Source organism: Cephus cinctus, unplaced genomic scaffold (genome assembly GCF_000341935.2).
Source record: "Cephus cinctus unplaced genomic scaffold, Ccin1 Ccin1_scaffold3082, whole genome shotgun sequence".
NCBI classification, from domain to species: domain Eukaryota; kingdom Metazoa; phylum Arthropoda; class Insecta; order Hymenoptera; family Cephidae; genus Cephus; species Cephus cinctus.
Genome location: NW_014334457.1, coordinates 490,283 through 504,982, shown reverse-complemented (window position 1 = coordinate 504,982; position 14,700 = coordinate 490,283). Strand labels below are relative to the sequence as shown.

The 14,700-nt window shown below is 45.0% G+C and overlaps 1 protein-coding gene across 3 annotated transcripts in view; it reads left to right on the top strand.

The window, feature by feature from the left end:
* LOC107274405 (UPF0489 protein C5orf22 homolog) overlaps positions 1 to 14,700 on the top strand; it is a 265,028-nt gene that overhangs the window by 3,504 nt on the left and 246,824 nt on the right. The gene's annotated exons all lie outside the window — the stretch shown is intronic.

Sequence of the window (14,700 nt, the reverse complement as noted above, 5' to 3'; positions counted from 1 at the left end):
GGGGGGGGGGGGGGAGAGAGAGAGCGAGAGAGAGAGGGAGACAGAGAGAAGGCATGAAGTCGGGGGAGAAAAAAAGGGAGAAGAGAATGAAATAAATACCTGTACTCTCTTAGGAGAGCCCGGGGATACTATTAGCATACCTGGACACGCCATAGCCTTACTAACTATAATACAACTCTCCCTCGCTGGAGACAAGCATCAGAAAATTAAGGGCAGGTGAGCAACGTTCAACGACAATTTTTCCAAGACACCTCGTTTCTCTTCTTTTCGTATCTTACCGTTTATATTTTACACTTTTATTCAATATCTCGGTTACTATGGTTGGACTGTCATTGTCTTTTTCCTTTGACTCTCGCGTCACTGTTCTTGAAGACCGTGAAGTCACGTGTGACAACATATGTGATTGCTATACAAGTAGCGATATATGAGCATCGATGCAAGGTATGTGTATGTATAAATTTTTTTGATCAGATTCCGCTACCCGATCGATGATTATGATGCAATGCAGCGGTATAATATGCATAAGATTATGTAAATTCAAAACGGGATCAGGTTGTGGGTTACTTTGCATTTTGGATTCGAGTCGAAGAGGATTCATTCGCGTATCATTATTCACAATGTTTTATAGAAGGACTTTGTAAGATTGTAAAATTTTTTTATTAAAAATCAAAATCCTGCATTGAAAAATACTATAGAAGCATTGCTCAAAACCGAGGTGCAAGCTGTAACGAACGCAAGCAGCGTGCGTATCGTTGAGACGCGTCTGGTGCACCGAAGTAAGGGTGCATTCACATCGTGAAAATGAATAGCAACGATGAAAAAAAAAAGGAAGGAAAGTTAGAACCGCTAAAAAATTTAATCGTAAATTTTTTCAAAAAAAGATTATACCAATCGTAAATACAGTATGGAACAGTAGCAGCCATCTCGGGTCGAGGTGCACGAGAAGGAGCATCAGGATGCATGCCGCGGCGCCTGGGTGGATATGTTTTTGTCGAGCTGCACACTGGACGGACGTCCAGACTGGGTGCGCAGGGACTCCTTATTCGGCCGATATACGAATTCCATGAACGTCCCATCATTTTTATATGCCCAGGCAGGCTGTCTTGTCTGAGCTCCCATGTGTGTACGAAATGGCAGTATGCTATATATATATATACTTGTTCCCGTGAGATGTCCACGCGGGCGTAAAACTGACCCGTGAGATGTCCCAAGTACTATTATTGGAAAGGCCTGCGGTTCCCGTAGGAGGAGTCCGATACCCGGTTGGACGGATATAGCCACTAGAGGACTCAATGGGTACGTCAGGATACACGTCAGACTCCAAGGGAAAAGTTCCTTTTGCAATGGGGCAAGGAGTGCAAGAAGTAAAGAAGCATTTAAGAACGGAGCTTTTCAATCGTACGACTAGGAAGACTTTTTTATTGTTTTCGGAGCTTTTTTAAGCAATTTTTGTACGTGCGAGTATTTTGCTCTCTCAATCCATGCCTGGCCCAGGCATTCTTCCACCGCTAAGTTTTTTCCTCTGGTATTGATCGACGTTCGCCAAGAGAAACGACGAGCCGGCATAATTCTCGAAAAGATCGAAGCGAGGCTTCCGCGACAATGGACAATGGCGCAATAATCTACAATAGAGATCCGCCCGTGCGATTTCTTCACGAATGAATAGGGTCCCTAGGACAATCATCTCGTAAACTCGGCTTTCTTATTGTCAAGTTCTCTCTTGCTCAGCAGAATGTTTACACGCCAGACGTTGCTCGCTGAACTCTTGGATAACAGGATAGGTATACGTACATGGTTGTACGCTTGTACTCATAGTTGGGTTAAGTTGGGTTAGGTTGGTCCTGGAAGCACAGATTTCACTTCCTCCATCAGTCAGGACTGTGGGCTCCTGCATGAAAACCAGTTGGTCTTGGTATTCTTGCGTCGCAGGGAGAGTGAGAACCGTGCGAGAGTTCATCAGCAGGTCTCGGGTAAGTCGTCCAGGATTGGTACCAGATGGTCCCGAGTCTTCCTTCGATACCTGTCACTGGGTCCATGCTCACCTGCTCCCGTGTCCACTGTTTTCGAATCCCAAAGGAAGTCGGCGGTTCGTCGCGATGAAGACGTAAGAAAAAGAGAATCAGGATGCACGAGGAAGACGCGTCCAGCTTGGAGGGAATAAAATGGGTGCTGGTCAGGAATGACCGATAATACAGGAAATCCAGGGGCCTTCTTGCATTCCCGATGCTTCCTTCCTTGTAATGTGCATTTCTGATTCGTGGACAAGCATACAGAGGCTGGTCGTGCGTGTTCGGGCCAATGAACGTGGAGAAAGGATTGGCGGAGTATATAGTGGGGTCTGAAGTTGTGGGTTAAAAAGAAAGGGACCATAGGAATGCCGGCTAATTTGTAGCATGGCTTAGCAGACCGAGCTGCGCGTGCGTTTTTGTCGTTTGCTTCTCTCTCTCTCTCTCTCTCTCTCTCTCACTCACTCTTTTTTGGAACCAACCAACTCAATAGCCACGCACGTGTTCACGCGTAAACTCGTGTATGCGTGCACGCGTGAATACAGACATTTGCATGACGCCCAATGGCTACTTCTTGTTGCGACCTACCTTAAGATTCAGAGCATAATAGATCTTCCTTGTGCTCTTGGAAATCAAGCCTACCAATTGACTACTGCTGTTACAGTAAACTGGTATTTGCATACGTTTCTTATGTACGATTAATTTATTCCGTGCAACGATAAGTATTTGCCGGATAAGAGTAGAGCGATACATAGCCTTTGCCAATTTATGGCAGCGTACATAGGCTATTGAATAATGTTACTTGGTAATTGGTATACATTTTTTCATGCGGTTATAACTCAGAAGTAAGTTATGAATTTCTATTTAAAAATTCTCAGCAACCATTCGTTTCGTCAGTTGCATTTAGTCAGCTCTGGTTTACGGAAAAACGTGTAGGTAGTATATGCCTTGGACACTTTCTTTTTCTTTTTTTTTATACGCATTATTAAAGTTTTCCAATGCACCGAGATCTCCCACGGGAGCCATACAGTCACTCGTGAAGTCAGGTAGCGAGTACCTTCACTAGCGATATCGGTTCTCGTATCTCACCCAGCATCCCATACGACTTCCGTAGCATCCCATCGTATCGGGATTACGTACTCAAGTCGCGCACTCGATCCCCACGTCTTACATGGACACTTGCACGCTTTGTGAGACCGGCCACCAGGCCAGTTTATCACGATGGCCGCTAGTTGGCATTTTGGCGCTACTGAAAATTATTGTGAAAAAAAAAATGTATTAAAACTTCACTTCAAATCCCATTCAATTTCCGTCGTTCGGTTGGTTGGTTGGTAGTTCGATTCGGTGACGTGGATTTTTTTTTTTCTTCAAAATTCATACGACGCAATCGATTTTCAATTCGTTGTTTGTATCATTGAGCAACTTTGCGAAACGTTCTTGGCGGGTGCACGACTCTACGTGCGTGAGCTAAGTAGGCAAGACCTCGGAGAGACTTTATCGCGCGATCAGCCATTGCTTCGTGAAGTCGCAACGGTTGCACTCGTGTCGCATTATGCGATTGCGCCTTGGTACAAAGTGGCGCGAGCCGAAAGCACCGTCAATTGAGGTTAGGAGACCTCAAAAGAGTAGCTGACGCAGATACTTATAAGGTTATGTATGTCTTACGGGAATTTTTCTATCATCAAACTATAACTTTTCCTTGTTTGCGATGACTTTAAGATTCTTCGTAAGGATTCGTCTCTCTCTCTCTCTCTCTCTCTCTCTCTCTCTCTCTCTCTCTCTCGTATATCCAGCTTGCAAACGTCAGTCTAATCCACTGTATTCGTATGTAACGTATGTACGGTAGCAGCGGTATCTGGACATAAGGAATTGTCGGAATTTAGGACACCGGAATTCTAAGGTAGAAGCCAGTGGCCTCTGTTGTGTTCGGCACGCACGCTCCTCGGAAGCCAGTTAGGCTGGAATTTCATAATGGGGGAGTGTCCCTGCTGGCTCAAGGTATATATCGATGAGTTGTGCAACTTTCGCTCGTTACCGCGGACAATCAAGTGCCGGCGAGTATCTGGGTTAATTGTCGCTCGCGAGACTCTCAGTATTATTCAGGGAGTGTAGGTAGCGAGTGGCGAAAGGACGTACGGATGTTTTGCCCGAATCCTTCCGTCATTGCGAATCACGTTTAATTCGCGTTTCCTCCTGCAGATGGCTACGAGCGACTAAAATTCACGAAAGTATCGAGGATCAGTTGTAATTTCCTGATTGCACTCAAGATCTCTTATCTTGGATACTGATGATATTTATTTAGGCAGCAACGAGATTCTTACTTCTTGCTCTGGAATACTCACGCTTATTTCTATAGAACTCCCGTACTCACTGCGTGCAGGACATAACCTCGTATTACGTTATGATAAAATGACGAGTGTATGGAGCTCTCGTACCCTTTTTCTTCACAGCGAGCTTACTATCTTGACTAATCTACGTAATGAGCGGACATATTACGATTATCATCGGTGAATCAGCCAAGCCAGACTCGAATTGCGTCTCGGTACGTGTACGCTCAGGGCTAACCTCCAAATGAAACAATTATGCAAACCCGCCGTCGGGCCCGTCTCATGCGGATCGCGTGTTTCGACCGAACGCAAATCACGCAAAGACGACGAAGAAGGAGCTTACCGACGTCGCTCGTCTTTTCCAACCTTAACGCGCAGTGCATATTTCGATCGTCCGTAGGATCCCGAAGGTCTGCGTCTCTCCGTTAGCTACTTTCACAAGGAGTAAAACGTAAGAGTGGAAAACGAAAGGAGAAACCAATGAAATAAGAGGATACGATGTATCCGGAGAACAATGTGACAACGTAAGGTAGTAGAGCTTGGTCTGCTGTGGCACATCGCGACGCGATACTTCGCCGCGAAGGAGAATCGAGCTAACGTACGTGCAATTCGTATGCCGAACTCCTTAGGCATTGAAAAGTTACCCGAAGCGGGAAGCTAGTCTTCGGGGGGATGCTTGCGCGCGCCATCTATGGGAAATTGCCGGTACTATCTAGTGGCGGTACGTTTTGATGTACCTACCGCTATTTGTAGCCGGTATCGCAACTATGGCGATGATCCTACCGTCCCGTCCCTCAGTACTTGACAAATAGTTTCCAGGCTTTCTATCCAGTCGTCACTCGTTGGGGATTTTTGTAAAATGCTCCCTTCGCCTGTAATGCACACTAGCCTTGCGCATTCATCTCCATTAGAAGGGGAGGTTCAGGCGCTTTTATTTCATTCCTTCGGAGGCAGGCATGCGCGTGGTACTCATAGGTCTCCATTATCTTGTACTATGAGAGACGAGTCGACACGCGTCCTCTCTATGTAATAACCTAATAAATACGTATCGATTGATTTTTCATTATTTTATACACGCTGCAAGTACAGTAACACTCGATATCGTTAACCGTTGGTTTTACGGGTCGGATGCTTGCTAAACGACTTGGCTCGATGCTGTGTACATATAATATATCTATATATAGCCGACAGATGGCTGCATACCTTGTGCCGTTAATTAATCGCGACGGTTGGTATTCCTTGGGTGGATATCAATTTCACAGAGAATACTTTGTCGCTTAAAACATGAAATTTTCAAGTCCAACCTTACAGCCCTGACCGCTAGTACGTGCATCGCCCATTCGATGGGAGGCCTGACACGTATAAACGGCAAACGGCACTATAACTCGCGGCTAATAAATTCACTGCCTTATCCTTTTGGATGATTTACCGTACGCCTGTTCCCGTGAGGCGCGCTAGTATCGGCTCCGCTGTAAATCGCGAGCCTTCCGGCTCGCTAACAAAGCAACAAGTCGGCAACCAATAGCAAAAGCCAAGTCGGTGCGTGTCGAGTTGAACGAAAGACAAGACGGTATTTCGTGTGGATACGTTTACGGTACAAATGTAGAAATCGCAAGAGGGCCGTGTAAAATCATCGTTTCGTTCGATGATTAAAGGAGTGGGTAATTGTCGAGTACCTTAGTGATTAATTCTCGGCGGACGTACCGTGTATATAGGTATTAAGAACAGTTATTAGGTATAGCATACAGGCATTTGAAGTGATCATAGCGAATACGTATTGTCACGACTGTAATTTATCGATCGTTCGGTTAATAAATTTATTAACGTAAACTGCGACATGCCTAACAAGATTTTACGTTGCGGCACATTTTACGTATCGTAAATAACAATAATTATATTTGCTGCTTGCTCAGTGGTCCGATCTGAAGCGCGCGGCTTGTGTGAAACTGAACGACCGTAAAATTTGTACCAAACGCTGTTGATATGTCAAGACTCGTTGTACGAGACGTAGTCAGGAGTCCTTAAGAGGGAGCGAGAGAGATTTCTTTTTTAAGAGATTCCAGTCTTTACTTTCTTAATTAATTAGTCAGGAACACCCGATGGGACCTCCCGTGGGTGTACGAGGACATTTTGACAACTTCAGGTGAAACGAACGAGCCTGTCACGCGGCCGTGTGGGATTGCCAAGCTCAGCGTGCTTAAATTCCTCGACGCTGCTATCTACGAATTAATCGTGCTCTCCCAACTCGTAAAACACACTATAAGGCTACGTGGCACTGTAGCAGGTACTGCTTGTAAATGCGAACAGTTAACACCGTAGTGTTAAACGAGCCGTGGGACATGGCTATTCGATTAACCTACGAACCTCCTTGCTGTTTCGAAAGGATTCCGCGTGTAGGTACTCTTGGAATTTTCTGATTTTTTTTTTTTCGGGGGATTTTTCTGTTTCCTATTTTTTTCCCTCTTTTCTTCTATTTTCTTTGTAACCTGCGCATTCGCCGCACTCGGGTAATGTTTCGTACGATGCCCAATAATGGCGTCGTTTCATCAACTACCGACTATAAATACGTATACTCGTCGAGAGTATCATTTTATATATTCAAAAGTATCCCGCTTATATGCTTGCTGGCTGTCCTAATGACTGCACAGGTATGTTTTATATATTTGCATATTTATCGTTTTCTTAACGACTCCACGAAGCCAACTTTTAGTCCCGGGGAATCGAATATCACGCCGACAGAAGCCGCTGCTGCTGCGACGCGACTGTCGAGCTGCAGACTGGTTTAAAGGACTGAAACGATAAAGCGCCCTACCGAATATGGCCGATGCGAGGGACATAAAGCTTGTTTTGAGGAATCATTAGAGGCTAAGTAAAGTGCGCACTCTTTGCTTCGGCCAGAATGAGCTGTGCGGTATGAGGGAAACGGGGGGCACGTACATACATATATAGCGTTATGGCACTGGTATTCCATGGATGGACAGGCGAACGAAGATGCGTAGGCCACGATGGTACGAATGGATGGACGAAACGGAAAGAAGAATAAAAGAGAAGTTAGGTAACTGTAGTATGTTCTTAGCGAGTTCTCAATTCTTAGTGAGCTCTCTCTCTCTCACTCTCTCTTTCTCTATGTGTATGTATATATATATATATATTCTCCCTTTATCTTCCTTACATTCTCAAGCATCGATCTCCCTTTCCTCCATTCTACCCTCCTCTTTTCTTTCTTTCTTTCTTTCTTTCTTTCTTTGATTCTCTCAACTCCCGCGAGACGGCAGACAGCGCGTAATTCAATGCTCACGGCACTGTAAATTCACCGTCCCTTGATTCTACGTCTGTTGCGAATGTCTATTCTGAGATACGCACTGGCAATGCTAATTAGCGGGTAATTAGACGCCTCGGGAATATCCTATACCGATACCGGAATTGGTTGGTGATCATGCAACCAAATGGAAATGGGGCCTGTCTTCGGAATTCGGTCCGATGAGAACTATTGTTAAAAACTATCAGGAACTGTAGAAATATGCGGGATGCGAAGGGAACTCCAGATTCTTTTGGATTCCAGCATCTTGGGATGCTGTTCTCGTAGTCACCGCTGGTCGTGAAATTATTATCTTTTTTTTTTTTCGACGTCGTTTTCTTTTTGGTAAACGACCGGCGCCATTGCCAAAACCCATCAGGATCTGTAGAACTTTGCGGGATGCAAAAGAACTGCAGGTTTATTTTGGGATGCTACCACACGAGATGGTAACTTCGGAATCGTTCGATACGCGGTGTTGGACATGGGTTTGAGTTTCTACATGATTTTTCAATGTTCACTATGCATACTAATGTCGTTTCAAGGTGGGATTCTTTTTACAGTCAATTTGTTTTTCTCCCGTATCCCACGACAGGAATAAAGTCGATCGCACGCGGCTGTAGTCGCTTAGGTAAATAATGCCGGTTAGACGAAGCATGGCAGCCAGACTGAAAGAGTGTCTCTTGGTTCTCTCCGTGGCACGGGAGCTCTCGCAAAAATGCCGTTAAATCGTGCCATAAAATCAGCACGGAAAGAGAGCGGCTGGCATTTATTGCACCGCTAGAACGCCTCGCGCTGCGTACCGATGCGTGCCGGACGCGTTTCCAGTCAATTTGTGAAACAAATACGAAGCCGCCGAGCGACGACGAGTCGTCGCGATAAATATTCCTGGGACCGCCTTTACGCCAGTATCACGGTTCCCGACGCCTGGGACTTATTGAATTTGCGAGTTCCGTTTTGAGTCCGCGAGTTTTTGAGTCATCTTTTTTTTTTATTTTTTTTTTTATTACTTTCTTAGTCTTCCTTCGATCCAAGCTGTCGCGCTCCTTGTGTTTAATAACTATGTTTGTTTTTACGACTTGGCAAATAGTCGTAACTCCGCTCCGTTCCATAAAGCTCGGCCTTGCGCTTGAATTTGGGACTATGACTCTAGGCTGGTACTGACGTCGCACACCTGTTTATCGGGACTTCAGTACGGTTTTCGGCTATGGGACACTCAGTAGACGACTCACCATTCACGTGACGAGTTTAGTCTTGGCAGCTCAGTACGGTATTTCAGGCTTAAAGATTTCTCAAGGATTTTTATATATCATTTATGTACATAACATCGTTCTAATATTCATGTCGCGCAACAAGTCTAATAATTACGAAGTCATTGTCGCAGACGTCTTTCCTAATTTTTTTTAATCATTATAATCCCACTTGTTATATGAAAATTTTTATTAATTCGTAAAAAAAAAAAAATCGGTCCCACAGTGCTCTGGTGTGCCGGTAGTTAACCGGAAATCGTTAGTAGTGCGTTTGTCCGTTCAGTGTTGGTTTTGCGAAGAAAATCTTTAATTAGAAAGGATTGAATTGTCAGTGACAACGGATAACAATGGTTATCACTCGCTACCGACTGTCGTGTTTTGACAAAAAAAGTCTCTAGACGCCAGGTAGGCAGCTTTTAGCTATTTGACATTATTTAAAATGGCCAGGCACCTTTCTTTTTCGCCAAGATTTCTCGCAATGTCGCGGTTAACTCACTTTTTCCTTCTCTCTCACTCTCTCTCTCTCTCTCTCTCGCGCGCGCGCGCGCACACACACACACTTTCCATATTTTATATCTCTCTCGTTTTCACGTAACCATGAGTCGGTTCCCAGCACGGGGCGGTCTGCCATTTATTATCGGAGACAAAGGTTAGCCACGCGAGCAACAATGGCCGCCGGCGGTTGCCGTCGAAGACAATGCCGCGAAGTCGGCCTAATGTCGGAAGAGCACCGATGCATAATTTATCAGTCGAGCATGGCAGCACTCAGCCTCCTGCAAATCCGTCCGAAGCGATAGATCGATAAATCGATCACCACTACGTTACCTACGTGGCTGACTTCGTTCTTCGCCGAGATTGCCAGGCACTTCGATTGTTACCATCGGACGTTTGGTAATATCTCGGATGCATGACGATTGAAGGACAATAAAAAAAAAAAAGGCACCATAAGACAATCGAACATACATTAGTACTATCAGAAAGGATACGTCCTTCGCGTATAAACGATATAATAATCACGGGTTACGCATCTCTGCGGTACGTTCCTGGTGTATTTATTTTAATTTTTGTTTTTTTTAATATCGCTCACTGATCGCACCGCCGTCTCGTCAGTTTCCTGGGAGGTTCGCCCGAAGTCCTGAAGATGACGCAGATAGATCCAGTGCTTCCAGTCGCTGTCAGAAGCCCTAATTAAGCAATAAATATTATCCCGACCGGAAGCAGCCGATAGTCCGCTCGGCAGTGATAAACGCGTCGGTATCTTTTAGGATTTGCATCCTGCTGCCATTTCGTTACACTCCCCGCCAGAGGACGGTAGTGTCGTTCGCGAGCATCAGGATTATGACTTTTGCCCAGCTTCTATTATTATATATATGCCCTCGCGCCTCTGAGTGATTCTGGCACGTCACTCTTAGCGATATCAATCTGATTCATTAAAGCTTATAAAATACAAGATTAATTGGACGGATACTTTTCTGCCGTGACTCAAACAAACATTTACCACTCGTACGTCGCCCTTCCGCTATATGATTTTATTTCTCTTTATTATTTTTTGTTGTCCTTTAATTTTATCCAACCTGATACGACCTACCTCAATCTATTCCTATCTGTATCATTTTTCATCTATCTTCTCTCTCACTCCTCATCTGGGACACCCTGGCGCCCCTCGTTCCTCGGCAACCTACTTCAAGATCCTTTCGATCGTGAAACGCGCACGGCCCTGCGCCGCAGTAAAGTTCGCGTTTTAATTTCGCGGCGGGTCTAAGTGAATTTAAAAGTCGAGCTATCCTGCATTTACTGGGCAGTAAAACAGTGCCGTGCCCTCTAATAGCGAGTGGACGCCGCTGCTGGCCTCTGCAGTCACTACTTAGAGGGGGGGTGGGGTGGGGGGTTTATACGAGCGCCAACCGTCAAGTACCCAGCTTCACCCGATAGGATATCTATTAAGGTATATTAGCCGGAATACTATTTTCAATAAATTGCCGCTCCCGAGAAAATACTCATGTGGCTCCTTCTGCAAAGTGAGTTCTGCACAGTTACCGTATAGCTATAACGTATAGATCGTTCGTATCTTCCAGCTTGTTTCTCATTCGCCGCGTGGCTCCGACCTTGCTCCGCTTAATCGTTATTGTTAATTCGAAATTTTTCCGGCGGCTTCTCGAGGCTGTCCTTGAAAATGACGAAGGACACAAAAGAAATGACTTATCATCCGTATCCATCTACGACTCGTGCGAGGAACGGGCGTCGTCAGTCATTGAAATGGCTGATTGGCCCATGCTCTCCGCCGGGTCTGCCTCTCTCGGCTGCTCTAACGATTCCACCTTATTTGCGTAATTCTTGAGACTCGGGTTGTTTCTGCCGCGCCACAGGATACGGTGCGATCGAGTCCGACGTGTGGGTAGTCGATTATCCATTATTCCTGGAAGGAGCTTTGCTTTAATAGTCTCGCCATTTATGGCTGCGTGCCTGTGTATTAGACTGTGATATTTTCTAAGGGCTCAGCGGCAACTCCGATCTATAACGTATTAGGCGTCAGTATTCACGGGCCAGAGTCGATTTCCCGTCGTTGCTCTCAATTTATTATGGTACCTGTGGTACGCTATGGTGGTTAGCCAGGGAGCATTCGGTAGATGGAGCTGCCGGACTGTATATACACCATGTTTAGGTTAACTTTAATCTCTCGGGATCTACGTACGTAACTTTCAGGATCTTGTTTCTCGCGCGTTTCCATATACCTTTTCTTTTCTTTCCTTTTATCTTGCTCTACTTCCTTCTCTCTTTATCCTAGTGCCCTCTCTCTCGCTCGCGTACAGGAAGAACTTCATTCGGTACATGTTTACGATAACTTCTTGTCCATGCCGGTTTACCTACGCAGCGTGTATCGCGCGGCAAGGATCATGCGAAAGTAAAAGGACGAGGGGAAGAAAAAAGAGAAGAAAGAATTGCAGAATGAAAATAAAAAAGACCGTTCTACACCATGGACCTCGACGATTGCCATAAAGCAGCCGGAGCGCGGCCCAATAGCCAGCCGGCTGTGAATAGTCCATTCTTCATAACTGGGCCCGACAAGTAAGGCCCACGATGAAGAAACGAGCCACCATCGGGAGCAGATTCGTATCTTGCTTGTCTCTCGAGTTGTCTCGGGTGTAACATTTAACATACGGTTTAGGTCCCTCGTTGAGGTTACGTGTTTAGGTTGGGTTAGATCGGATCGGTAGTCTTAATACTTGTTATCTCAATGTTACTCTCGTGATCTTCAACGATCTTCAAATTTATGTCTCTAATAATTTTTTATGGCCCTGACTTTTATCGTCTGTGTAATTTTACGTTTCTTCATTGTTGTTGTTATTATTATTTTTTATTTTTTTTCATTTTAGCGATCAGCCGGCTCTAGATCGGGATTCTTATTGTCATGTTGTTCAGGAGCCGGGCATGCTTCACTTCGCGGATCATTCGGATGATCGTTATACCGCGAATAGTCGCGATCCATCCTGAACTTGTTACCAGTGCATTTATCTCGGAACGAAAGCCACGTGGTCGCGGTTCATCTTGTGTGGTACGCGAACTAAACTCGAGCCCCAGCGAAGAGTGCGAATTAGCTATTTGCCACGGTGCCGATTTCTTTGCCGCTTCCAACTATCTCTCTCTCCTTCGTTCCCTCCTTTACCATTATCCTCGTCTTACTCGAAGCTCATCCTCGCGGCGCTCCAGCATCCGCGCACCGGTAATCATCTCGTGCGCCTCCGGGACATGGCAACCTCGCAGCCCCGTGTTACCCGCAAAAGAAATCACAGTGTTGCATCAGCGCACCAATTTAAATTATTTAAATTGCAGTTCGCCGCCGCGATTTACAACATGTAAACACAGTCGGGTGAAATTTTCACAATGTCTCGGGGGTTTCGCAGGGGTTTGCCCCACGTCGTCATGGAAACGGACTCGCTGCGAATATCCCACCGGTATGCGTACAGAGGGAATTCATATTCGTACGTGGATTTTTTTTGAGTAAAAATTTTTTTTAAGCTACTTGACATTTTTTTTATATGACGTAACGACGTGTACGTTCACGCGCATGATCTTTGGCACGTGGTCATTAAGGATGATATTTATGAGACAGGCAGGTGGAGTCTGCGACAGGGGCTGTCGTATCTCGACGGTGATTACTGCTGCGAACGCATCGCATGATGTAGTTGGTGGTCTCTTATATTCCGAAAATGGTATCTGCAATTTTGCACTGAGAAGAATTTGCACTAGCTGTGTTTTTTGAACTTCACGCGAGCTCCACTTTGTCGCCAATTTGCTGCTAAATTTCCGACGAAATTCGTTTTGTTTTCTTTTAACTGCCTTTTTTCCGCATTTTTACGCACGGACGGCCATCTCGTTTCCCACTTCTTTTTTTTTCCTTCTCTTAGTTATGCGATTATTCGCCGAGTTAGGATTAACAAGTGTTTACCGTACTGAAATTGTCGGACACGTCGCGAGCACGCGAAGTTTCGTGAGAATCATTGGACACGTCATTAATTTCTTGGTAGTCATTTACTTTAAGTGTCTCGACATTTAGCAACAGTATATTTCCCAACAATGTTGTATCTCCGTGAGGTTATGTTCGTACGAAAATGAAATTATCATGGCGACTCGTACTCGCAATGAACTTTGGAATGTCCTGGGTGTAGGTATAAGTTTTTGAGTTTCGTCATTTGACTATTGGTAACGTTACAAGAACCGACACTCCGTGTATGGTGATTGGTGGATTTATTAAAAATTTTAACAAAATTTCCATTCTCTTGTTAATACCCCGTTTCCCCTCTCTTGTCTTTTTGGTTCTCTTTGGGAGGCCATTTTTTTTGTCCCCACCAATCGGTTCAATGGACGAAACCGGTCTCTGGTTCATGTTGTTACGTTCGACTTTGGAACAGCCAACCGGTATGACTAACCTTCCGCAACGTGGAACGTGCGAACGCGAAAACGAAGAAAAAGGAAACTGAGAAAGGAGTCACTAGTTGGACTGACTCCCTAGAAAACAGTTGGCCCATTTTTGTGTCACCTTTGACAAAAATGTCGATCTCTCTTAAAATGCATTTAATAGCATTGAGAATTTTTGTGGAGTATATTGAGGTTAACTTTACTGTGTCGTGTCGCCCAGTTTCGATCGCGCCTCGTTATCGAATTAGGGTCCCGTAAGGCCCAAAGGCTATGTGCTCGGACTTTAACTTCTGCGTAAAAAAGTTCGTATTTCTTTTGGGGGATATTTATAAAAATACAAATAGGTAACACTCAGCGAGCTTAACATTATTTTTAGCATCTTTAAATCAGACCCATTTCTCTTTGTGATCAAAGATGAACTCCTCGTCCTTCTTTCATTTCTCTTTTAAGTGTTTTTTCTTTTCTTTTTGTTCTTCTTTCTCGTTCTTTGTGGCTGCCAACTCTTCAGGCATTGTGCATTTATTCCGGGGGCAAATTCAGCTATTTTCAGACCTTACACCACCGTCTACTCAGGGACGCATTAGGCAATGAAAGTGGGCCGTAAGGCCGAGTGCCGGCATATCGCGAAGCACTTATCAAAAGAATGCGAAGCTTTTAGAGCTCACGAAGTTCAAAGCCTTCGCGAGATCAACATCTCCCCCCAATATCTCTCTCTCTCTCTCTCTCTCTCTCTCTCTCTCTCTCTCTCTCTCTCTCTCTCTCTCTCTCTCTCTCTCTCTCTCTCTCTCTCTTCTTGACTACTTTCATAACTTCCTTTTCACCTTTTACTTTGTCTTTCTCCTTTTCGCTATACCCAAATCAGCCGAGCTGACGTCACGAAAAACTTGGCAGACATCTCGCGTTTC